Raw genomic sequence first — 25744 nt, 5'->3', positions numbered from 1 at the left:
ATAAAGACCACTTCCCAGAGCCTCCCTTATCAGACTAAATACAGACGCCTCTGCAGAATGAGGACCGCCAGGAACCTCCTCTCTGGGGAAGATTTATGGCCACGAAGAGGTTGGGGCATCGGCAGGGAGATGGACCTGCGCAAACACACCTATTAAAAAGGAACCACAGCCCTTTACGGAGTCCTTTGCCCCCAGGGCAGCAAAGCAAGACTGGATTGCGGTTTCAACCCCTCTCAGAAACTTGATCTCAGAAACGCTTGTTCTGAAATTTCCTGGTCCACCTGAGGGAGGTGATTTGGGTGATAAAGCTCCCTGCCAATCCCTTCCCCGCAAAAGAAGGGGTCCTGGCTTACAAACAACCCTTTCTTTTCTTTTGCTCTCAGCTCCTGCACCCAACCCTCCTTTCGATAAAAACCTCCCACTTTGTACATCTTGTTGGAGAGCCCGTCTCCTTCCTGGATGGGGTGCTGCCTGATTCATAGGTCGCCCGACAAAGCCAATTAGATCTTCGAATATACTCAGTGGGATTTTTTTTAACACACCTCACTCCATCAGTTTCCCCCACTTGTTTGCTTCCCCAAAGCTCCCCACCTGTGGAAGCCTGAACTCTTTTCCATCGTTTTGTCTTCACAAATCTAATGTTCTTTGTGGAGACGCTAAATGTGCCTATGTTATAACCATCGCTTTGAGATGCTCATCACTGAGTGTGTGTGTGTGTGTGTGTGTGTGTGTGTGTGTAAATTCTGTTTTTCTCTTGCCAGTCTGTCCTTTGTCAGTCTATGGCAAGGTCTCCCACGCCCCTCACATAAATGTAGAATGGATGGAGGAGAAAGATTTCCTCCCCTTCCATTGCTTTGATGGGTTGGCGCTTTCCACTCAGCAAATCCTGAGCTATAGGGAGAAAAAGGGACTCACCCTTGGGATGTGGGTGGAGGCCCCTCCTTCCATCCCAGGTACCCCGAGTGTCTTGCAGGGTCCTTGCACTGTATCCAACATCCCAATACCCGCCACTGCCTGGACGGATGCTAATACGTAGCTAACTGCAAAGAAAAAGCAAAAAAAGAAGGAGGAATTCTAATGGGAAAGAAGGAGGAATTCTAATGGGAACCAGCTGCCTAAGAGGCCGTGCTCGGCAAATGTGCTCACCAGGAAGAGGTCATCTGGGTAGGGCTGGGGCTGGGCCGGGTGGGCGGCGAGGGCCCATGGTCCCCGGCCTCTAAGATGAATACAGCAGCCGGGGACTGCTCGTCCAGGGGAATGGGGTCAAACCTCCCCACAGGGCTCGGACGTGCCGGTCTCGGCCAAAGGCTTGGCTCCCATGGCATCCGGCATGACGTGGCAGTGACTCTTGTGGCCTCCGGAGAGAGCCTCAGTGCATTGCTTATTGTATAAAGAGTGGGGAGAAACCGGAGTGGGCAGAAGGGGGGAATGGGCAGGGAGAAGACTTTTTAATGATAACCTCTGAAAAGTGTTTTTCTCCCGAACCATACATCATTGTCAAGTGAGAAGATTAAACTTATTGTTTCTTTTTGAACCAGGAAGTCAAGGTGAGTAGAAATGTCTTGAAATGCAAAAGAGCCCAGCAGACAAAGTGACATGGAGATGGAGACCGACAACGTGTGTTTTCCTCCCGTGGTTTTTTTTTTTCTTTTGAGGGGATTCGGGGACGAAACTTTTCTGAAATGGAGCCGCTCCAATGATATTGTGCTCAGACACATCCGTTGACGTTGGGTGTTGTATTTCAAGGCTGGTAACAGATGATACTTGGCGCCATCACTCAGACCATTAGTTATGTGGTGCGGAGCAGAGGTACAGGATAAATCCCGTCATTTATTTAGAATAAAGTAGAATAAAGAGAGGGCCTCCCTCCTGGTCATGACAGGCTCACGGAGGAAAGGCTACAATTGCAGGGACAGGAAGGGAAACATCTGGTGGAAAAATGTTCAGGAAATTCAACTGCTTGTCTGGCTGGGTCTGAATATGCAGATGGAGGCCAAACACCTGCGTTTTCCATGGTGACCTGACTTGTGAGGCGTCATTTCAGCTTAACCTGCCCATTCATTTTCCTTTTGTGGACAATTTGTTCTGGTCAAGTTGCATTCCAATCATTGTGTGTGTGTGTGTGTGTGTGTGTGTGTGTGTGTGTTTAAGTGTATATATAAAATTACGTGTATATGCATACAAATATATAGACATTGTGCATAGAGTTTTTGTTTTGTTTTGTTTTTGCGGTACGTGGGCCTCTCACTGTTGTGGCCTCTCCTGTTGCGGAGCACAGGCTCCGGACGCGCAGGCTCAGCGGCCACGGCTCACGGGCCCAGCCGCTCCGCGGCATGTGGGATCTTCCCGGACCAGGGCACGAACCCGTGTCCCCTCCATCGGCAGGCGGACTCTCAACCACTGCGCCACCAGGGAAGCCCATGCATAGACATTTTATATCGAAATTGTATACAGGCTACAGGTATAGACATTGTATAGAAACATTATATATAAACAATGTATGTAGACATTATATATATGTGTTATATATAGACATTATATACAAGCTATGTAAATACTATATATAGACATTGTATGTAGACATTATATATAGATATTATATATAGATGTATATAGATAAACATTGCATATACACATTGTAGACATTTTATATACAAATTGTACACAGACTGTATAGGTATCATATAGGAACATTATATATAAACACAATATGCAGACATTATATACAAGTATTATATACTGGCATTGTATATAGATGTATGTGAATATTATATATAGACATTGTATGTAGACGTTTTATATAGGTATTATAAATAGGTGTACATAGCTAAACGTTGCATATAGACATTGTATGTAGACGTTTTACATAGAAATTGTATACAGACTATATATATAGACATTGTGGAGAAACATTATATGTAAACACTGTATGTAGACATTATATATAGACGTATATGAATACTATATACAGACATTGCATACAGATGTAATATATAGGTGTTATATATAGATGTCGTATATAGGTAAACATTGCATACAGACATTGTATGTAGACATTTTATATAGAAATTGTATACGGACTATATCTAGAGATTGTATAGAAATATTATATATAAACACTGTAGGTAGACATTACAAACAATAAACATTATATTACATACAGATGTGTGTAAATACTGTATACAGACACTGTATTCAGACATTGTATATAGGTACTATATATAGATGTATATAGGTAAACATTGCATATAGACATTGTATGTAGACATTGTATATAGATATTATATATAACATGGTATGTAGGTGTTACTTATTGACATTGTATATAAACATTGTATTTACACCTTATAGGTAGATGTTATATATGACATTGTATATAGATGTTACATATACACATGATATGTTTCATGTGTGTGCACGTGCATGTATGCTCAGTGCTTAAAGACACACGCTAAAATCCGAGGCATACTTTATATTTACAGATAAATCGTCCTTCTTGAGATCGTGGTAGGTGGCTCACAGATGTGGTTACCTAACAGACCCAGCCTGGCTGGTTTTCAAAGGGAAAATTCATTTTTCTATTGTATTTGGCACGCGGAGTGAAGAGGTCTGTGCTGGTCCGTGACCTGCTGGCCCTTGACCTGCGTCTCCCTGCATGGGGACATCCTCAGACCATCCTGCCTCTGTGGCTCCCGGTCCTTAAGAAAGGCCTTCTCACGGGATCCTGGCTCCCCGGGGCCACCCTTGAGGGCCCTGTCTGCTTCCCGTAGGCTGAGGGCTTTCCTGCGGCCCATCTGGTATGGAGAGGGTCCTTGCATTTGTGATCTGCAGGGTCCCCGTGTCTGCCCTTTGTCCTCAGTGACCTGAGAGGGCATTCTCCCGCCGTGTCCCCATGACCCTCCCTCTGGAGGCTGAGGAATGAGACTGATGGTTGATCTGGGCCTGGAGACGGGCTGAACTGTATGTGGGTGACCATCCATCAGGCGGGGGAGAGGTGGGGTATCTTTTCTCCTTATAAAAGCAGCTCTTCATGATGACAGGGCCCCAAACCAATACAGAACGGGAAATAAATGGGGCTTCCAGTTCCAGAGACTGTATTACCTTCATCTGAACGGGGAGACCTGGGGGCAGGAGAGGGCCTCTGTTACTAGTTATGAGGGGACAGGTAGGCCTGGTAACCAAGGCAGTGTCAGCTCCAGGATGCCCCTCTACCTGGCGATGAACAAGATATCTGTCTTTGCCTTCAGCCCTTTTTCTGGTACACCTTGGGGAGGAATGGTGAGATTGGCTCAGAAGTTGTATACATGGAATATCACTAAGTGTTTTTCAAAAACCTGACTTTTGGTAGCCGTATGGTATTTGCACACATGGATGTATCAGCATCTAGTCGACTCTGCACTTATTTGGGGGAAGTTACATTGTTCCAGATCCACCCTGCCATATAAAACTGTGACTTTCAGAGACACACCTAGACGTGAAATTAGTGGATCTAATACGTGAACTTGTGGAAAGCCCAATTCAAACCGTCAAGTGGCTTTCCCGGAAGGTTGTACTGATTTACACTGATGCCGACAGAGCATGGTGTTGTCTGCGATGTTATATGGAGTCCAGCACTGGATTTTATTTTAAAAGAAAAAAAATGAGCTCTGCAAATTTCACAGTTTTTAAATGGCATCCATTGTTTTGACTTGCACTCTTTGATTTTTTTTCATGTTTATTTTTTTCATGTTTATTCCCCATGTGTATCTCTCTTCTGTAAATTATTTAGGATGGTTGGTTATGTTTCTAGTGTGTGTTTGGGTCAGGATAGTGGTCTTTAGGACAATGAGCTTTGGAGTCTGATGGACCTGGGTTTGGATTCCAAACCACAGCTTACTATCTCTGTGACTCTGGGCAGTTTAATTAATGTCTTTAATTCTCAGTTTTCTAATCTGTAAACAGTCCCCTGGTTTTTTTTTTTTAATGACATTTGAACTAGATCACATATGTAAAATTTTAGTGCACAGAAAACATTCAGTAAATAATTGTCATTCTTATTGATTTGTAAGAGCTTTTTATATATTAAGGACCTAAGCCCTTTATCATTCATATATTTTACAAATATTTTCCATCAGCTTTTATGCTATTGTATTGTTTATGGTTTTTAAACATAATGCTAAATAGAGTTTATGATTGTTTAGACATGAAGAGTTTAAAATTTGCAAGTAAACAAAGTGATCAGTTTTTCCCATATAATTGCTTCTATTGTTTTAATTCCTGGAAAGTCCTTCTCGATGGAGAGATTTAATATTCATCTACATTTTAATCCACTGGAACACAGATGCTTTGAAGCCAAAACCTTCTCTGTATTCTCGTCTGATGCCCCCCGAGCCCAGGAAGACTTGACTGTTGGTTGCTGGTTATCCAAACTTCGAGGTTCACGCCCACGTTTGTTATTGGTTAATTTTATCCTTTTACCTCTTCACACTGAAATATCTCAGTCCATGATGTGAGGAAGACAGCCTGGTAGGTCACCTCCGTGGATGGTTTGATTTTGGCATAAAGCAGGTTGACCTACTAAGAGAGATCCTACAAAATGTGGGTTCCTATCAACATTATTATTTTCCCCATAAGCAGCACAAGACATGTGGGTTGAAAGGGGATATTTCCCCATATATGGGATACCCGGCGGGCTAGGGGTTGGCCTACCTGGGATAGCCTCAGCTGGGGTGACTCCTCTCTGCTCCATGTGGCCTTTTGTCCAAAGAAGACCCACCAGAACTTGCTCACATGGTGGGTGAGCAGAAGAAATACAGAAGATGAACTCAGGGCTTCTTGAGTCCTAGCTCAGGACTGTCGCACTGTCCAGATGTGTCACACAGCGCCACCCGGGACCAAGGGGTCAGAAAACAAACTTTACAGCCTGGTGGGAGAGATGCCCAGGCCTGATTCTGTGATGGGTGCAAGTGAGGGACTGGATGCAGCATAAGGGGAGGGGGATCCTGTTCCTTCAAAGCACGGTAACGCCTCATTTGCCCTGTATCTTAGGAGGACGTCTTCACGTGACTTAATTATCCAGGGACCTCAGCTTGCTTCCTTAAGCACAAAAGCTTTGAAAGCAATTCGATCCTCAGATGGAGAGCGTTTCTTGAGGTTTGGGTGGTACATGAAGGAGACACTGGCTTTTTAAAAATTGAAATACAGTTGATTTACAATATTGTGTTAGTTTCAGGTGTATAGCAAATGATTCAGTTGTGCATATATATATGTATATATATACATATATATATATGTAAAAAATATATATATATTTTTCAGATTATTTCCATGATAGGGCATTATAAGATATTGAATAGAGTTCCATGAGTTATACAGTAAATCCTTGTTGCTTATCTATTTTATGTATAGTAGTTTGTATCTATTAATCCCATACCACACACACATACACACACCTGTGTTCACGAGCAACCAGCTTTCTCGCATCCAGCCTCTGAGTTCAAATTCCAAGTCCCACCCTCCCCAGCCCAGTCCTTACACTTTATGAAATTTACCTAAAATTAGATTTTTGTCTGATACTTCCTGACTCCTAGGACGGGTGCAAAGATCCAGAGAAAATGTTATAAACTGATGGCGCATCACTTTTTTTTTGGCCAGACAATGCATTTGAAATCTCGAATTAGTTGCTAATATTTTAAAAATTGGCCCGTGTCTGATGAAAACCCAGTGCCGAGGTTCCCAGACTAATTTGGAAAGGGCGGCGATCCTGTGTCTGGGTTCCTGCTGACAACGGCGGCCTGGACGTGGGCTGTGGTTTTACAGAGAACGCAGGAGCTCCATCTCGCCCATCCCCACCTCTCCCTAGTGCCTTGGCCTCACATCCTTATACTACCTGCCTACTCCTGCTGGCATCTGAGTTTGGGACCTTTGATTTAGAGAAATACACCTGTTAAACACCCAGGGCCCAGGCACTCAACAAACATTAGTTCAACATTTGCTAAAACACTCTTAGAAGGAAGTTCCGTGACATCTCTGTGCGTCAGGGACGCCGAGATGGGGCTGCCCTAAGTGCCCTCGAGCTACCAGTTTGATACTTTGGACGTCTGAGTGGCAGGCACCTTATCTGGCCTGAGCTGGCCTGGGCATGAGGGCAGCGGCCAGTATTGGTGTTGACGGCCCACGCCGAACGCAGGCACTAACTGAGCCCACGGGACCCAGGGACCTGGACGCTCGTCAACGACTGTTCAGAAATTTCTTTAAATGGACAACGTGATTTGCGAGATGTTTTTAAAGAAGAATCAGGCGAGTCCCAGGGCATCAGCGGATGGAAGTGGGAGAATGGAGCCGGGAGGAGGGAAACAGACGTCTTTTTGGAGCCGGACGCCAACGAGACCTGAACCCTCCGGAGGGAACTCGCTCCCGCCAGCTCCTGTGTGTGCAGCACCTGACAGGTGGGCGGTGAGTCTTTGGGAGGGAGTTTCTGACAGTGAAGCCGGGAGAGAAGGAGCAACGGGGCCGGGAAGGAGGGAGTGTGGGCAGCTGCCCTGCTGGCGACAGGCCTCCCCAGGTCTGGGGTCAGTGCCCACTTGCAGAAATTGGACACCGGGCGGGTGCTCTCGACGGGGGTACGTCTCAGCTAGAATCCTCATCACCAAACAAAGGAATCCGGTGGGCTGATTCCTGATTCCAATCAGCAATCGGCCCCCTTTGAGGGCTTCAGGAGAAGGACAGCAACTTGGCATTTCACACTGTTAACAGTAATCAAGACGCTGTCCCCTAACCCTGAGGCAGTGGGCGGAGCAAGTGAGCGAGGTGGGGTTTCAGCAGGGACTCAGGAGAGTGGGCTCGGCCCATTAGGGCACGAGGTGGAGAGAAGGTGATAGAAGGCGAGGAAGATGGGCACAGCACGGTGCCACCCTTCACACTCACACACACACACACACACTCTCACATGCACGCACAGACACACACCCATGGTCACATGTACACACATGCAAATGCAGGTATAAGCACATATTTAGACACGCCCACACAAGGCACAGTCACACACATGCGTGTTCACGCATGCATACACGCCACTGCATGGACATGCAGGCAACCACGCACACACAGAGCCTCTCACACGCACCTACAAACAACCCCATGTAAACACGCACCCACGTTCTCCCACCTGCACCCAGGGAACCACATATGTTCACACACACATGCACATCCACAGGGATACACTTGCATACACACATGTGCACACACGGGCGTGAATTCCATACACATACCCGCACCACCTCAAACGCAAACGTGCACACTGCACATCCACACACACATGCACAAACATGGTAACATGCACAGGCTCCTATGTGCCTGCAGGCACACATGTGTGCACACCCATGAGGCACAAACATGCACCATGTGCATACACTCAGAGATGCACATAGCTGCACACAGGTGCTCACACACACGTACCAAGATGCACACACAGACGAGCACACGCTCTCCCTGCCCAGCTCTCAGATGGAGGCCCCTCTGGTGCAGACAGCAACGGCTGTGAGTGTGACCGTTCACCAAGTTCACTTAGTTCTTAAGGTTATCTTTGGGGTGGCAAGTTGTAAGTCACAGGAGGATTTCAGCGTCTTTACTGCCAGAAAGAGAAGAAGGGAAAACTGAACATGCGTCTCCCTATTGGCTCGTAGGGACCGGGTGGCACAGGAACTGTCTTAACCACCGTAATTACTCACGAGTCAGATGTCCCACATCCTCTGGGGCCAGACTGAAAGGGGTGTGACCCTGCTCCTTTGCTTCCCAGCTGCAGGCCGGGAGTGACCTCTGACCGTGGGCTCCTCGTCCTGAAAGCCAGTGGTTCTGAGAGGAGAGGAGACGGGACCGGCAGGAGACGTGCAGCAGAGGCTCAGTGGGGGCAGCGGTGGGAGGGCTCACCTGAGGGCACGCACTCGTGCACAGACACGCACACGTGTGCACTCAGACTGCCACACACGTGCACACACGCACACACAGGGGTATGCATGGTCTCTCTCACAGTCACGTGTAATAAACATGCACACACTCACCCGTGTGTAGGCAGTCACGCACCCACGCACACACACACTCATGTCGACACATACCTGCAAAAATGCAGGCACGCACACATGTGCTCAGACCACATATAATAAACATGCACACAAGTACCCCTGGGCATGCACACACATCATCACACACACGTGCAAATGTCCATAGCCACACACAATGAACATGCACACACAGCCATGTGCCTGCACCCAGCCTCACACGGTTACACACATACACGTGTGCGTGCAGACATCTGCACGGTCACTCATAGCTGCATCTAATGAACATGCATGCACTTATCTATGCATGTACACCTGTGCACACACACATACCCCCGTGCACACACACACATGGCTCAGCCTGTCACTCAACCCCTGCACAGGTGGGCACAGGGGAGAGACTCCAGCACGGAGACCGGGTGGCCGGGTGGAGATGCAGGGGTCCGCAGGGAAGCCAGGGCTGCGGGCCCTGATTGGGCTGTAGGAGAACAGGAAGGGGAGGCCTGGATGAACTCTGGCTCAGGGACGTATGTCCACAGAGACGTGTGTCCAGACCTGGGCTGCAGACGGTGCTGGGACGCACCTGAGTGCAGAGGGTGTTGGTCCAGGAAGAGAAGGGCCCGCCCAGGGGACGGTGGGTGTGGCCGGGGCCCGGGAGGGGCATCCATAGAGGCGAAGGACTCCTGGGACAGAGGGGCCCGGAGCTCACGGGGCGGGGGTGTGTGTGTGTTGCCCACAGGGTGGGGCCGTGTGTCCCATGAGGCCACAGGAGAAAACCCCTCACCTGCACACGTGGTCCTGCTGCCCATCCGATCCACACAGAAGCCAGTGTGCAGGGGGCTCCCAGGGCCTGCAGACGAGTCCCACCTCACCCACTGCGAGGTCTTGGGTCAGAACCCTCCTCTTATGCTTGAGGAGCCCACACAGGGCCACCCTCGCCATCCCCGTGGGTCCCAGAGCACAGCCCAGCAGGGCTCAGAGGACCAGAGTTTGGACCTGCTTGCCCGGAGCTCAGGCTCAAGACAACTGGAATGATGGGGTGTGGGTACGGACTCTGGGCTCGGGGTGTGTGCCCCAGGAGGGTGAAAAGGGGGCTCCTGGGGACCCAGCTACAGCTAGTCATGCTTCACAGATGAACAGAAATAGTTTTACCAACATGCTGTCATGCACAGACTTTTCACCAGGAAAAGAGTGCGTTGCTCGTAGGAAAATTGCAATCAACGATTGGGATGGGTTTGAGGAGCGCGCCACGGATATGGGGTTTTCCATGCAGCAGAGCACCACTTGGAGTCAACCCTGCCAGTGGGCACAGAGTTGATGAAGAAAAGGGCAATCATGAAATAACTGCTGTCCCCCCTTCCCCCATCCTGGAAACTTCAGTGCTGGAGGACCCTCAGCCTTAGCTGCTGTTGCCCCCATCCCCCTTCCGGAACTTTCTGTCTTGCCGTCCACCCTCCTAACATATGGAAGGAAATATCCTTTTTGTTTTCTTTTTTTTCTTTAAATAAATGCTACACCACGTTTAAAAGTGCTGTACCTCTTACTGACTGTTTCTTCCTAGGATGCAAGCTGGGGACACAGGATACACATGGGGATAACCGAGCATTGCCTGCACAGTTACACCCTCAACGGACGTCTTTTCTGCCTGGGGCAGACGTTTAGCGGTCGTGTTATTTCCAGGCATCAGTCGAGTCCATCTCTGACCCACGGTGGGAGATTTGAGTCACGGTCCTTTAATGAATCCCTCTTGAAGTCCTATATTCATTTTAATTTGGTTTTCAAGGATAAATGTACACATTTTAAAAAAGGAATGTAGAAAGACACTCTGGAATTAAAAGGAGGGGAAGCTTTTCCAGGTCCGACATTTTCTAGATCACGCTGGGTATTTGAAAAATGCTTTCCCAGATCTCACATGTGGAAACAGTGCCTTTTCACCGAATCCTGCCACCCCGGGGCACCTTAAGAACCCTGTAGTGGGATTTCCCTGGTGGTCCAGTGGTTAAGATTTTGCCTTCCAATGCAGGGGCTGGGGGTTCCATCCCTGGTCGGGGAGCTGAGATCCCACATGCCTCGAGGCCAAAAAACATAAAACAGAAGCAATATTGTAACAAATTCAATAAAGACCTTAAAAACGGTCCACGTCCAAAAAAAAAAAATCTTAAAATAAAAACCCTGTAGTTATTCTTTTAATGATGACCAAAGTAATTTTTTTCATTGGGAAGACTTTTATGGCCACGTGGTCTGATACGTAAACCCTGGAATGGCCGAGTTGTAACAGCCAGACAGCGAGAACCTTCAAAATTTCAGCCATGGGGTGGCCCCGAGCTCGGACGCCCTGAGATTTCCACACAAGGCAATGACAACTTTGCTTAGCGAGTCCATATTTTAGAAACCAATCTCATGCCTGGGAGCTTTCAGTGCCATTTTAGTTATCCATCTAATCTACCTATTCATTTACCAGGAATGGTAATTAAGTGGAAATTACTGCCCACGGAAGACATGTCATTAAAATTCAGGCCGTTTGGTGGGACAGGAGGCCACCCCCTCCTCCTACCCTTCCCCCCGGTTTTTTTTTTTTTCTTTTCCCATCATCTCACAAATCCTCGGATAGAAAGTTTGGGTTTTTTTTTTTTTTTTCTTCCGAGGCAGAGCTTGTAATAATAAGCCATCTGGCTTCCTCAGGACATGAAAGATTAAAATGATATACAGTAAGAAGGCTTCCCATTCAGTTGCTAATGTCTTGAACCACAACTCCAGTGGTGAGGCCATCTTTGGAGGGAAGGGGTAATTAAAAGATCTCCTTCCAGAGATGGGCCCGGAGCCGAGGCCAGGCGCTCCCAGTGAGCAAAACCAATTTTCTGAGACAGAGCGAGGCGGCTGATCTTCTGCGTCTGTGGGTCAGCTGTGGCCAGTGGTCAGCCAGACAGCAGGACAGGCAAAGGGCAGCACCCTGTCTGTCCTCTGCGTGTCTGTCCAGAGGTGAGGGCGCCCTGACGTTCAAAGTTCCTCCAAAGTGAAAAACGAGATTGACTTCGTAATTGCCGCTCCGCCGGCGGTGAAGGAAATCCACGTGACAGACGCTGGTTTATTCCTCGGAGACGGGTGGCGTATTATCCTTGCTGAGATAATAAAGAGCACTTTGGTCTTGCCCATCGTACACGCGGCCTCTCCCTCTGTCGGGTGGTTCCCTCCCTGCCAGGTACACGGAGGAGGACGCGGTGTGGCCGGGCGTCTGTCCAGAAGTCTGCCCGCAGGACAGCCCGTGGAGCCACGCTTAGCATTCGAACTTGGGTGGCATGTACATTATTCGAATAACAGCTAGCGGGGTATGTCGAAGATCCCACCTAAGTGAACCCAGAGGTGTTCATTCTCTCTCCTCACAGAGGGGCTGGGTCTCCGTCCACTTTCTATGGAGTCATTACCCTGTTCTCCGTGCCATCCGAATCCAGTTAACTTCCAACGTCCTCTGGATAAAAGACCGAGTCACTCCCAGGACCGACTTCACAGATATCTGAGATGCAGGGAGATAGGACTTTTACAGGTTTGTGAGGGGACAGGATCCAACAGTCAGAGGAGGGTGGACTTGGCCCTGTTCAGGGTTCTGAGAGCATTTGATACTTTGGGTCAGAATGTTGGCACCCCGTCTGTTCTTTTCTCCCTGGAGTTTTCAGACCTACGCACTCCCTTCCTCACCGCTCCTCAGGATTCAGACAACGCTCAGGGGTTTAAATGCACATGATCCGTTTTTTTTACATAATTCATTTCTGAGGACTGGCTTCTGGGGAAACAGTGATGGAGAAAGATAGGTCTTCACGCCCTGCTGGGTGTGCGTACGCGTGGATGGTAATCTCTGTTTCTAACTGGGTCCTGATGGACAGCCCCTGCGTCCAGCATGTCTGCACAGGACCCCAGAAGCCTCACCCCTCTGCAGCTCTGCCAGTCACGGTGCCAGCTCTACCCACGAGGATTTTGCACCAAGAGCTCCTGAAGGGACTCCTCAACTCAAAAACTGGTTATGCTGTCTGTGCTCCTCTTGTTTGGCAAAATGCCAAGATGGTTTCGTTTGGGTGCCCAGTGTGTGCATTTGGGCAAATGCACGTAGGAAGCCATTGTCCTTCCTTCCCATCTTTTGGGGTGGGGGTCTCCTGGGCCCTGGCCAGAGTTTCCTGTTCTCTGAGCATCGGCCATATGGCTCTGATGGTCTCTGCCAACCTAGGCAAGAAATGATGGGTCTGGTCTTTCAGATCAGAGAAGAAAACGGTTTCATTTCTCTCTCTGAGACATTATAAGCAGATTGAGTGAATTCACCCATTTTTTGGGGTCTGAGCTAGGACTCAGGCAAAGCAATCATTTTTTGGAAGTGCAAATTCCGGGTTTTTTTGTGGGGGGAGGGCTAGTGGTTCAAGAACAGCGTCTCAATAATTGGAATAATGTTTCCCAAGAGCCAAGATGCGGAAACAACCTACGTGTCTGTTGACAGACGAATGGGTAAGAAAAAGTATTTATATAATAGTCCCCCGTGTATGTCTAAACACACACGAGAGACTATTATCAGCCTTAAAAAGAAGGAAGTGTTGCCATTTGTGACAATATGGGTGAACTGGGAGGGCTTTATGCTGAGTGAAACAAGTCAGACAGAGAAAGACAAATCCTGCTTGATTTCACGTCTAGGTGGAGTCTCAGATAGTCAGACTCACAGAAGCAGAGAAGGATGGTTGCCAGTGACTGGGACAGATGGACATGGGGAGGTGTTGGTCTAAGGCACAAACTTCCAGCTGTGGGATGAATCGATTCTATAGATGGAATGTGCAGCATGGGAAACAGACTGAATAATGCTGTACTGCATGTTTGAATACCTCTCAAGTCTCTGCACTACACACACGCACTCACACAAGGTCACGATGGGAGGAGATGGGTGTGTTAATTAGCTGGGTTTGGGCGATGCTTTCCTAGCGTGGACACATAGCACACCATCAAGTCACACACCTTTCTTAAATACATACAATTTTTATTTGTCCGTGACACCTCACAAAAGCTAAAAACAAGACCAAACAACAAAACCCAAAATGGGGAGGGGCGCTGAGCAGAAGTCTGCCCGGAGCTGGTCTCAAAACCGCCCACGTGGGAGGGCAGTTATGGGGGTCAGGGGTCACAGGGATAAAGGTGGAAAGATGGGATCTTTGATCTCGGTCAGTCCTGATGCATTCTGTTGGCCAAACGTCCATCAGTCTCTGTTATTTATGCCGTGATGGCTACACCAGCACATCTCAAAAACATCCAGAAAACACGACGGTGAAAAATATTTGGAAGAAAGATGTCGATTCCTCCATGGGCTCTTGTGGAGGAAGGAGGCACGTCCTTTCCGTCTTAGACGTGCTGTTACTTCAAGCCTCTGTCCCTGCATCGTCATTGCCTCGCAGTTATAAATTCTGTGGTGTGTGTGTGTGTGTGTCAGGCCTGGGAACTGGCCTCACGTGAAAACACCACTGAGTGCAGTTACATTAAAAAGTGTTGACGTTTGGCGGTACCTAAGTCACAGCTTTTCCAGCGGATGAAATAGACAGTTGAGGTGATGGCTCATTGCCCGGGTGGGCTCGTGGGTGTGGGACCATCTTGCCTCATCTACTTCCTCAGACATTAACATCTTTTATACCCACACATTGTGAATGCAGTGAATCCACCAGGATAAGCAGCTGAGAAACCCGTCCTTACCTAGGAGCCGCAAGTCCTGTCCGGCGACTGTCGGCCACCGGTGTTGGGGGTCCCCAAGGCCGCTCCCCGAGCACGTACCTTCAGGCCTGGGTGCCGACGGCTTCTGCTGTGTGGTAGTCACACAGAAACCCAGCTCCTCTGTGGAGGCAGCGTCCCTGGGTGGGTCTTCCAGGAAGCTGGGCGACAGAGAACGGTGATGGCTGTTACCTGGGTTGGGCTCTGGGGCCCGGGAGGTGTGGGGGGCAGGACCTTACCTCCCCGGGTGCCGACAGAAGTCACAGGGCACACCCCACAGACAGAGCCATCCCACAGATGGTTAGAGCCGGGGAAGCAGGAGAAGCCCAGGGGACAAAGTTGCCTGCAGTCACCTGGTAAATTCCAAGAGAGCAGGAGAGATGTTTTAGGAAGGGGCCACGAGCCCAGGAATGCGGGTGCCCTTAGGAGCTGGAAAAGACCAGGACACGGATTCTCCCCCGGATCTTCCAGGAGGAACGCAGGCCTCTGGGCTGTTCCAGACGTCGGAGCCCCAGAACCTTGACGGAACGAATTTGTGTTGTTTGAACCTGACCACTTGGCAACGTGTTATGGCCATCTAGGAAATTCAGATTTCCAAACTGATGTGTCTGTTTTTTTTAATAGATCTTTATTGGAGTATAATTGCTTCACAAGACTGTGTTAGTTTCTGATGTACAACAAAGTGAATCAGTCATATGCACACATATGTCCCCATATCCCCTCCCTCTTGCGTCTCCCTCCCACCCTCCCTATCCCACCCCTCTAGGTGGTCACAGAGCACCGAGCTGATCTCCCTGTGCTACGTGGCTGCTTCCCACTAGCTATCGGTTTTACATTTGGTAGTGTATATATGTCCATGCCACTCTCTCACTTCGTCCCAGCTTACCCTTCCCCCCCCCCCGTGTCCTCAAGTCCATTCTCTATGTCTGCATCTTTATTCCTGTCCTGCCCCTAGGTTCTTCAGAACCATTTTCTTCTTTTTTTAGATTCCATATATATGTGTTAGCATACAGTATTTGTTTTTCTCTTTCTGACTTCATTCTGTGTGACAGACTCTAGGTCCATCCAGCTCACTACAAATAACTCAATTTCGTTTCCTATTACGGCTGATAACATTCCATTGTATACATGTGCCACATCTTCTTTATCCATTCATCTGTCGATGGACATTTAGGTTGCTTCCTCATCCTGGTTATTGTAAATAGAGCTGCAGTGAACATCGTCGTACATGGCTCTTTTTGAATTATGGTTTTCTCAGGGTATATGCCCAGTAGTGGGATTCCTGGGTTGTATGGTAGTTCTATTTTTAGTTTTCTAAGGAACCTCCATACTGTTTTCCATACTGGCTGCACCAATTTACATTCTCACCAACAGTGCAACAGGGTTCCCTTTTCTCCACACCCTCTCCAGCATTTATTGTTTCTAGATTTTTTGATGATGGCCATTCTGACCGGTGTGAGGTGATACCTCATTGTAGTTTTGATTTGCATTTCTCTAATAATTAGTGATGTTGAGCATCTTTTCATGTGTCTCTTGGCCATCTGTATGTCTTCTTTGGTGAAATGTCTATTTAGGTCTTCTGCCCATTTCTTAACTGGATTGTTTGCTTTTTTGATATTGAGTTCCATGTGCTGCTTGTATATTTTGGAGATTAATCCTTTGTCCGTTGTTTCATTTGCAAATATTTTCTCCTATCCTGAGGGTTTTCTTTTCGTCTTGTTTATGGTTTCCTTTGTTGTGCAAAAGCTTTGAAGTTTAATTAGGTCCCATTTGTTTATCTTTGTTTTTATTTCCATTACTCTAGGAGGTGGTTCAAAAAAGATCTTGCTGTGATTTATGTCAAACAGTGTTTTTCCTATGTTTTCCTCTAAGAGTTTTATAGTGTCTGGTCTTGCATTTAGGTCTCTAATCCATTTTGAGTTTATTTTTGTATACAGTGTTAAGGAGTGTTGTAATTTCATTCATTTACATATAGCTGTCCAGTTTTCCCAGCACCACTTATTGAAGAGGCTGTCCTTTCTCCACTGTACATTCCTGCCTCCTTTATCAAAGATAAGGTGACCATATGTGCGTGGGTTTACCTCTGGGGTTTCTATCCTGTACCATTGATCTATATTTCTGTTTCTGTGCCAGTACCATACTGTCTTGATTACTGTAGCTTTGTAGTACAGTCTGAAGTCAGGGAGCATGATTCCACTAGCTCCATTTTTCTTTCTCAAGATTGCTTTGGCTGTTCGGGGTCTTTTGTGTTTCCACACGAGCTGTAATATTTTTTTTTCTAATTCTGTGAAGGATGCCATTGGTAGTTTGATAGGGATTGCATTGAATCTGCAGATTGCTTTTGGTAGTATAGTCATTTTCACATTATTGATTCTTCCAGTCCAGGAACATGGTACATCTCTCCATCTGTTTGTGTCATCTTTGATTTCTTTCATCAGTGTCTTATAGTTTTCTGAGTACAAGTCTTTTGCCTCCTTAGGTAGGTTTATTCCTGGGTATTTTATTCTTTTTGTTGTGATGGTAAATGGGATTTTTTCCTTAATTTCTCTTTCTGATTTTTCATTAGTGTACAGAAATGCCAGAGATTTCTGTTTATTAATTTTGTATCCTGCAACCTTACCAAATTCACTGATTAGTTCTAGTAGTTTTCTGGTGGCATCTTTAGGATTCTATGTATAGTATCATGTCATCTGCAAAGAGTGACTGTTTTACTTCTTCTTTTCCAATTTGTATTCCTTTTATTTCTTTTCTTCTCTGATTGCTGTGGCTAGGACTTCCAAAACTATGGTGAATAAGAGTGGCAAGAGTGGACATCCTTGTCTTGTTCCTGATCTTAGAGGAAATGCTTTCAGTTTTTCACCATTGAGAATGATGCTTGCTGTGGGTTGGTCATATATGGCCTTTATTATGTTGAGGTAGGTTCCCTCTATGCCCATTTTCTGGAGAGTTTTTATCATAAATCAGTGTTGAATTTTGTCAAAAGCTTTTCCTGCATCTATTGAGATGATCATATGGTTTTTATTCCTTAATTTGTTGATATGGTGCATCACATTGATTGATTTGCATATATTGAAGAATCCTTGCATCCCTGGGATAAACCCCACTTGATTATGGTGTATGATCCTTTTGATGTGCTGTTGGATTCTGCTTGCTAGTATTTTGTTCAGGATTTTTGCATCTATGTTCATCAGTGATATTGGTCTATAATTCTCTTTTTTTGTGATATCTTTTTCTGGCTTTGGTGTCAGGGTGATGGTAGCTTCATAGAATGAATTTGGGAGTGTTCCTCCCTCTGCAATTTTTTGGAAGAGTTTGGGAAGGATAGGTGTTAACTCTTCTCTAAATATTTGATAGAATTAGCCTGTAAAGCCATCTGGCCCTGGACTTTTATTTGCTGGAAGATTTTTAATTACAGTTTCAATTTCATTACTTGTGATTCATCTGTTTGTAATTCCTAATTCTTCCTGGTTCAGTCTTAGAAAATTGTATCTTTCCAAGAATTTGTCCATTTCTTCGTGGTAGTCCATTTTATTGGCATATAGTTGTTTGTAGTCATCTCTTATAATCCTCTGTATTTCTGTGGTGTCAGTTGTGATTTCTCCTTTTTCATTTCTAATTTTACTGATTTGCATCCTCTCCCTGTTTTTCTTGATGAGTTTTGCTAATGGTTTATCAATTTTGTTTATCTTCTCAAAGAAACAGCTTTTAGTTTTATTGATCTTTGCTATTGTTTTCTTTGTTTCTATTTCACTTATTTCTGCTCTGATCTTTATGATTTCCTTCCTTCTACTGACTTTGGGTTTTCTTTGTTCTTCTTTCTCTAGTTGCTTTAGGTGTAGGGTTAGATTGTTTATTTGAGATTTTTCTTGTTTCTTGAGGTGAGATTGAATTGATATAAACTTCCCTCTTAGAACTGCTTTTGCTGCATCCCATAGGTTTTGGGTCTTTGTGTTTTCATTGTCATTTGTTTCTTCTTTGATTTCTTCAGTGATCTTTTGGTTATTTAGTAGTGTACTGCTTAGCCTCCATGTATTTGTGGTTTTTACAGTTTTTTTTCCTGTAATTGATTTCCAATCTCATAGTGTTGTGGTCAGAAAAGATGCTTGATACGATTTTAATTTTCTTAAATTTTCTGAGGTTTGATTTGTGACCCAAGATGTGATCTAACCTGGAGAATGTTCCATATGCACTTGAGAAGAAAGTGTATTCTGCCACTTTCAGGTGGAATGTTCTATAAATATCAGTTAAATCTATCTGGTCTACTGTGTCATTTAAAGCTTGTGTTTCCTTATTTATTTTCTATTTGGATGATCTGTCCATTGGTGTAAGTGGGTTGTTAAAATCCCCTACTACTCTTGTGTTACTGTTGATTTCCCCTTTCATGGCTGTTAGCATTTGCCTTATGTATTGAGGCGTTCCTATGTTGGGTGCATAAATATTTATAATTGTTATATCTTTTTGGATTGATCCCTTGATCATTATGTAGTGTCCTTCCTTATCTCTTGTATCAGTCTTTATTTTAAAGTCTATTTTATCTGATACGAGTATTGCTACTCCAGCTTTCTTTTGATTTCCATTTGCATGGAATATCTTTTTCCATCCCTTCATTTTCAGTCTGTATGTGTCCCTAGGTCTGAAGTGGGTCTCTTGTAGACAGCATATATATGGGTCTTGTTTTTTATCCATTCAGCCAATCTGTGTCTTTTGGTTGGGGCATTTAATCCATTTACATTCAAGCTTATTATCGATATGTATGCTCCTATTACCATTTTCTTAATTGTTTTGGGTTTGTTTTTGTAGGTCTTCTTCTTCTCTTGTGTTTCCCACCTAGAGAAATTTCTTTAGCATTTGTTATAAAGCTGGTTTGGTGGTGCTGAATCCTCTTAACTTTTGCTTGTCTGAAAAGCTTTTGATTTCTCCATCGAATCTGAATGAGATCCTTGCCGGGTAGAGTAATCTTGGTTGTAGGTTTTTCACTTTCATCACTTTAAATATATCCTGCCACTTCCTTCTGGCCTGCAGAGTTTCTGCTGACAAATAGGCTGATAACCTTATGGGGATTCCTTTGTGTATTATTTTTTGTTTTTCTCTTTCTACTTTTAATATTTTTTCTTTGAATTTAATTTTTGTTAGTTTGATTAATATGTGTCTTGGTGTGTTTCCCCCAGGGTTTATCCTGTATGGGACTCTCTGCAATTCCTGGACTTGGGTGACTATTTCCTTTCCCATGTTGGGGATGTTTTACACTATAATCTCTTCAAATATTTTCTCAGACCCTTTCTTGTTCTTTTCTTCTTCTGGGACCCCTGTAATTCGAATGTTGGTGTGTCTAGTGTTGTCCCAGAGGTCTCTGAGACTGTCTTCTTTTCATTCTTTTTTCTTTATGCTGCTCGTCCGCAGATATTCCCACCATTCTGCCTTGCACCTCACTTATTCATTCTTCTGCTATTGAGTCCTTCTACTGTATTTTTCAATTCAGTTATTGTGTTTTTCATCTCTGTTTGTTTGTTCTTTATTCTTCTAGATCTTTGTTAGACATTTCTTGTATTTTCTCGATCCGTGCCTTCATTGTATTTCCAAGATTCTGGATCATCTTTACTATCGTTCCTCTGAATTCTTTTTCAGGTAGATTGCCTATTTCCTCTTCATTTATTTGATCTCATAGGTTTTTACCCTGCTCCTTCATCTGTGACTTTTTTTTTTTTTTTGCCATCTCATTTTCTTTTCCCCATTTTTTTGTGAGTGGGATGGTGTTCCTGTCTTACCAGTTGTTTGGCCTGTGGCTTCAAACACTGCAGTCTGTAGGCTGCTGGGTAGAGCTGGGTGTGTCAATAGACACATCCTTTCCTGTAGCCACAACTGTACAGTGTTGCCAAGGGAACGTGAAGGCCTCTTATTCGAAGGATGCCAATCCCATCATGGGGGCTACACCCTCATGACCTCATCTAATGCTAATCTCTCCCAAAGCCCCACCTCCTATGAATAAGGACCCCCAACCACCACCTTGGGGGTCAGGGTTTCCACACATGAATTTGTCGGCAGGGGGGACACACTCATTCATAGTAGTAAGTGAAGGCCCCTGGGGCTGTGGTGCCTCAGCTCACATGTGGTCCCCCTCCTGACATCTCCGGCTGCCTCCCAGGTAAGGGGTGTCGGTTGCCGGCTCCCCCATCACCCCCTGCTCCATAGCCCTTGCCACCTCCACCCAACGGGGACCTGGAGTTGGCGTAAGGCAACCAGTTCCACACACCCAGGGACCCTGCAAGACCCCGAGTTCCCTAGAGGGTATGCCCATGCCCACGAGAACCCCACTGGGTAGCACATCAGAAACACCAGCACAGGTCAAGAGGGAGAGAAAGGGCCCATGAAAGAAAGAGAAAACCTTTCCCCCTCCTTTTGGAACAGGGAGCCTGCCTTTTCCGTTTTTTCCCCGAAAGTAATATAGTTGCCCCATTGGGAGGCTTGGGTCTCAGCCGGGTACCCCTCCCCGCCTTGGGTCACATCAGCCATGAACCCGTATCCTCCATGGATCCTGGAGATGCTTCTGCTCAGGACGTGTCCCTTGTTTCTGGAAGGGGGTGAGGGGTTTCAGAAGACCAAGCAGGGTCAGGCCATTCCCCTGGGGTCTCCCAGCCAGCAGACAGAGGAGAGCTGTCTTCTAAAAAAACCTGGGGTATCCCTGCCCTGGTCCCCTCAGGAGTGATCTGGGGGTTTCTTTCTCTCAAATGCCCTGCTTCAGGGAAGGAAGGAGCTGGCTGTCGAGTTCAAAGGACAGCCCGCTTCTTCTGTGAAGGGCCAGATCCTACCTATTTCCAGTTTTGGGCATCACAGGCCCCGGGTCACCATGACGCAACTCTGCCAATATCGGAAAAGCAGCCACAGGCAGTATGGAAACGGGTGGACTTGGCTGAGTTCCAATAAAACTTTATTTACAAAAGGCAAGGGTCTGGATTTGGTCCACAGAAACCCCACGTCTAAATCTTTTCACATCAAAGTTGTATTCCCACACGAGCAGCCCCCCGCACCGCCTGGGAACAGCCTCAGGGAGTTCAGACGCCACCCACCCTCCCACCAGCAGGAGGGTGGGGCTAAGAGCTGTGCACACACGGGCACATTGTGATGTGGAGTTTGGCTCCTGAAAGGGGGTCTGGAGGTGGGGAGAGTCATGGGAATAGGACAGAAGCCCAGACGTTCGTCCATGTGTGCACAGACGGACAAGTTTCGTCCCCAGGCACAGGGAAGGGGCAGTGAGGGAGGTGCCAGGTGCACCTCCGATGTCTGCCCTTCCTTTTGAATAATAACAACTACAGCATCTATCCCTTTGCTTTTTGGAGGCTCTCGCCTAACTGACAACCATTTCAGGGGCGTTGCATTATTTTCTCAAGAGAGTTTAGAATGCCTGACCACCTGGACAGGTGGATGTCAGGCTTGGATTCCACCTGTGTGGGCTGTTGGTGGGTGGACATCAGGTGTTTTATGCGACACCTTGCCTTGGAACTGGAGAACACCTTTGCTAGAATAACGGCCACCGCTAAGCAATTCTCAGCCCTCACAGCTGCAGCCTGCTTAAGAGTGGAGCCTCAGAATCTTACGGTGAGTCTCAGAAGGTATCCCGATGCAGGTGCCAAGGGTCCCTGCACCCCAGGCATTGGGGGGGAGGCCATGGGGATGCAGGGATAAATAAGTCATGATCTGGCCCTCTGGGAAATCCAGGCAGGGGAGTAGGAGTAAGTGTCTGACAGGGAGAGAATCTAATTATCTTAACAGCTGTAAACCCCAATTATTTCACAGACAGCAAATCCACTCTAAAATATGCATACTTTTAATAAAAAAGCCTCTGACAGTTTTGGTGTTACTTAGACCCCAGACCCAGGTCTCCCAGTATCTCTGTGGTCGTTGGCAATGTTTCAGTGGCTCTGATTTCAGGAAATTTCCATCTGCCCTTCTCTGCAAGTTGGTAAACCGTGTCTGAGCCAGAGATGACACAGGACCGAGCCGTTCAAAAGGGAGCCTTCTGTGGACGGCGGGGCTTGCTGTCAGGGGAGGCTCTGGGTCACTAATGAAGACTGTGTGTCCAGGGAGGCAAAGCCAGTTCTGAAAACTGTGGACGCCGGGTTTGCTGGAGCTCTCGGGGCCAGGCATACGAGTTTGGATCCCTGTGTCCCTTTGATTTGCGCATCCCAGAGACTGACAGGAAGAAAGGTGCGTTCTCAGACCCGAGTGTCACGAAAGTTTGATGGATTTCATCTTCCTCGAGCCTTGGTTAACTTTTTGATTTTTTCCTCCATGTCGTTCTGTGCTTTTTCAGCCAGGAAAATGTAAATGAGCTGAGATTGTTTAACAAGGCAAGCCCTCGGAGGTGACCCTCGTGGATGTAAGCTGCAGTCTCAGGCGTGGCTGAGCCGGAACACGCCAGGAACATCTGGCAGAGGAACTCGGGCCTTCTGTTTCATCAGCGCCCGCCGTTCGCGGAAACAAGCTGCTTAATGAGCGGAGATCAGTCCGGGCGGTGAAACCTGTGATAGCTGACATCAGTAGCCGCGTGGGCGCCCGCAAACCCGGCCCTGCCCCGCCCCGCCTCCGAAAATAAATAAATAAAGCCGGCTGGCACCCGGCTCAAACGCAGCTCGGTGGCCACCGCGCTTGGCATTTAACTATCCTCGCGGCCGGGCCTTTGAAGCTGTTTAAATTCCTCCTGTACTCGGGGTGTCTCATGTTCCCCGGAACAAGGAAAATCAAAGTCTGGTAGAGTGGAAAAACAGCGCGGGCAGAAGCTAGGTACGGGATAAATCGCACGGGAAGTTTTCCTCTTTGGCTATTCTATTCATGGAGATCAAAGTTCTCGGTTCAGCTCTAATTAAGAAAAGCTAACGCGGGATCCGAGGCCTTCTGGCACGGAACAGGGCCTCGGAGGACGCTGCTGAAATCTCCCCAAGATTTAAATAATTAATATGACACCTTGAGCTCCGAATGGGAAAATTTAAAAAAAAAAAAGAACGGGAGGCCAGCGATGCAGTTTTCCACAATGCCCGGCCAATTTGACGCCATTTGTTCTGGGGGAAACATCGGGTGCGCTTTGTCATGCTAACGGATCCCTTTGTTGGCCCTTGGTCCCTCGCAGGGCCGGGCCCCCGCCGAAGGAGGCTCGGAGGAGAGCAAGCGTGCGTCCCCGCGTCGGAGGACGGTCGTTTAATGGTGTTTAATCCTCTTAATCCCGGCAAGAATAGCGATCCCCGGGTGCAAATCCGGTCCCAGAAGCCTTCCGGAGCCAGCGCCTGGCTGGGCAGAGCAAGGGGACTCAGAGAAGCTGGGAGACGCCGTCCTTTTGCAGGCTGGCATTGTGCTTGATTTCTCTGCCGTGTGCCCGGAGCCATCTGACCCGAGGAACAGGATGAAATTGAAATCAGCTGCAAATCCCACGTCCCGGGAGCGTCCCGGGAGCGGAGCTGGTGAGCCGGGCCGGCGCCAGCAGGATGGATGGGGCCCAGCACTCAGGCCTCTGCCGCAGCCTCGCCGGCCACGTGCTCCGGCCCCGCCGAAACGGGGGTCTCTGGGAGGCGGACGAAATCCTCTATTGAGTCTGGGCACAGATTAGTTCTCAAGTGTCTGCTGGATGGCATCGGAGCCCTTGGCCCAGTCCATTATAGCTTCATAAAGTGGGATTGCAGCCCTCCCCGCGCAGCGACATAAGACGGTCGATGGGTCTAATGTGATAACGCAGCACAAAAGCACAGCAAGGCGAGGACGGCCGCGTGAGCGCCAGGCTCCCTCCATCCCATCGGCCTGGGCAGCTGCGACGCCGCAGCCCCAGCAGGGATTCCCGAGGGAGAGGCAGACGCGCCCTTTCAGGGACCCTACTGAGCGGCTGTTATCACAGGTTAACACTGACGCTGGCAGAAGAAAGGAGACTTCTGGGAAAAGGAACGGGCAGTCCAGGAGGTGCCAGTGAGGGTGGGGGTTGGGCCTGCGTCACGGGGAGATGCTGGTTTCCGGTCTTGGCTCCGGACTTGACCTTGTCTGTGCTACCGGGTCACATGGGAAGGGGTCACGTGTGTTGGTCCCGGAAGTGACGGCTGTCCTGTGCATGAGACAGTTGATAGGTCCACGAAGGGACGCACCTAGGGGACCGGGGCAGGTACTGGGGTCTTGTCTGGGGTAGATGTGTGGGCACAAACACACAGGCACACATTATATACACACAGACGACACACACTGATACACACATAACACACAGGTACAACAGATACAGATAGACACACGGACACACACTACACATGCAGGCACACACAGAACACACACATTGTATGCACACACACTCCACATTATACACACACACTGAGACACACACAGGCAACACATGTGACATAGACACACACACACACAGACACACGCTGTAAATTATACACACACACGATACATACCGAAGCACACAAAACACACTACACATGCAGACGCAGAGGCAGAGTCATAGAATGCACACACACTACACACACACACACACACAGACAACACACATAACACACACAGACACAACATAGACATACAGAGACACACACACATACTGACCACACATTATACACACACCCAGACACACAACAATCACAGACACACGAGATACACAGAGATACATGGACACACACACAGAAACACAACATAGAAACACAGACACTCAGACACACAACATACATACTACACACACGTTATACACACTCACAGAGACACAGACACACACCTCACACTACGCGGACTGGTCAGAGGCTGGTGGTCCTGCACCCTTGAGTGGAGGCTGGGAGGCTCCGAAATTCACCGGCGGGCATCCCTCCCCCGTGCCATCCCTCCCCTGTGCCATCCCTCCCCCGTGCCATCCCTCCCCTGTGCCATCCCTCCCTGTGCCATCCCTCCCTGTGCCATCCCTCTAGACTCCTTCACATTTTCCTAGAGCGTCTCCAGGCTGGGACCCTCCTGGCCAGTGGAATTTCCAG

The sequence above is a fragment of the Pseudorca crassidens genome, chromosome X (assembly GCF_039906515.1).
Source record: "Pseudorca crassidens isolate mPseCra1 chromosome X, mPseCra1.hap1, whole genome shotgun sequence".
NCBI lineage: Eukaryota > Metazoa > Chordata > Mammalia > Artiodactyla > Delphinidae > Pseudorca > Pseudorca crassidens.
This window is presented reverse-complemented; position numbering follows the sequence as displayed.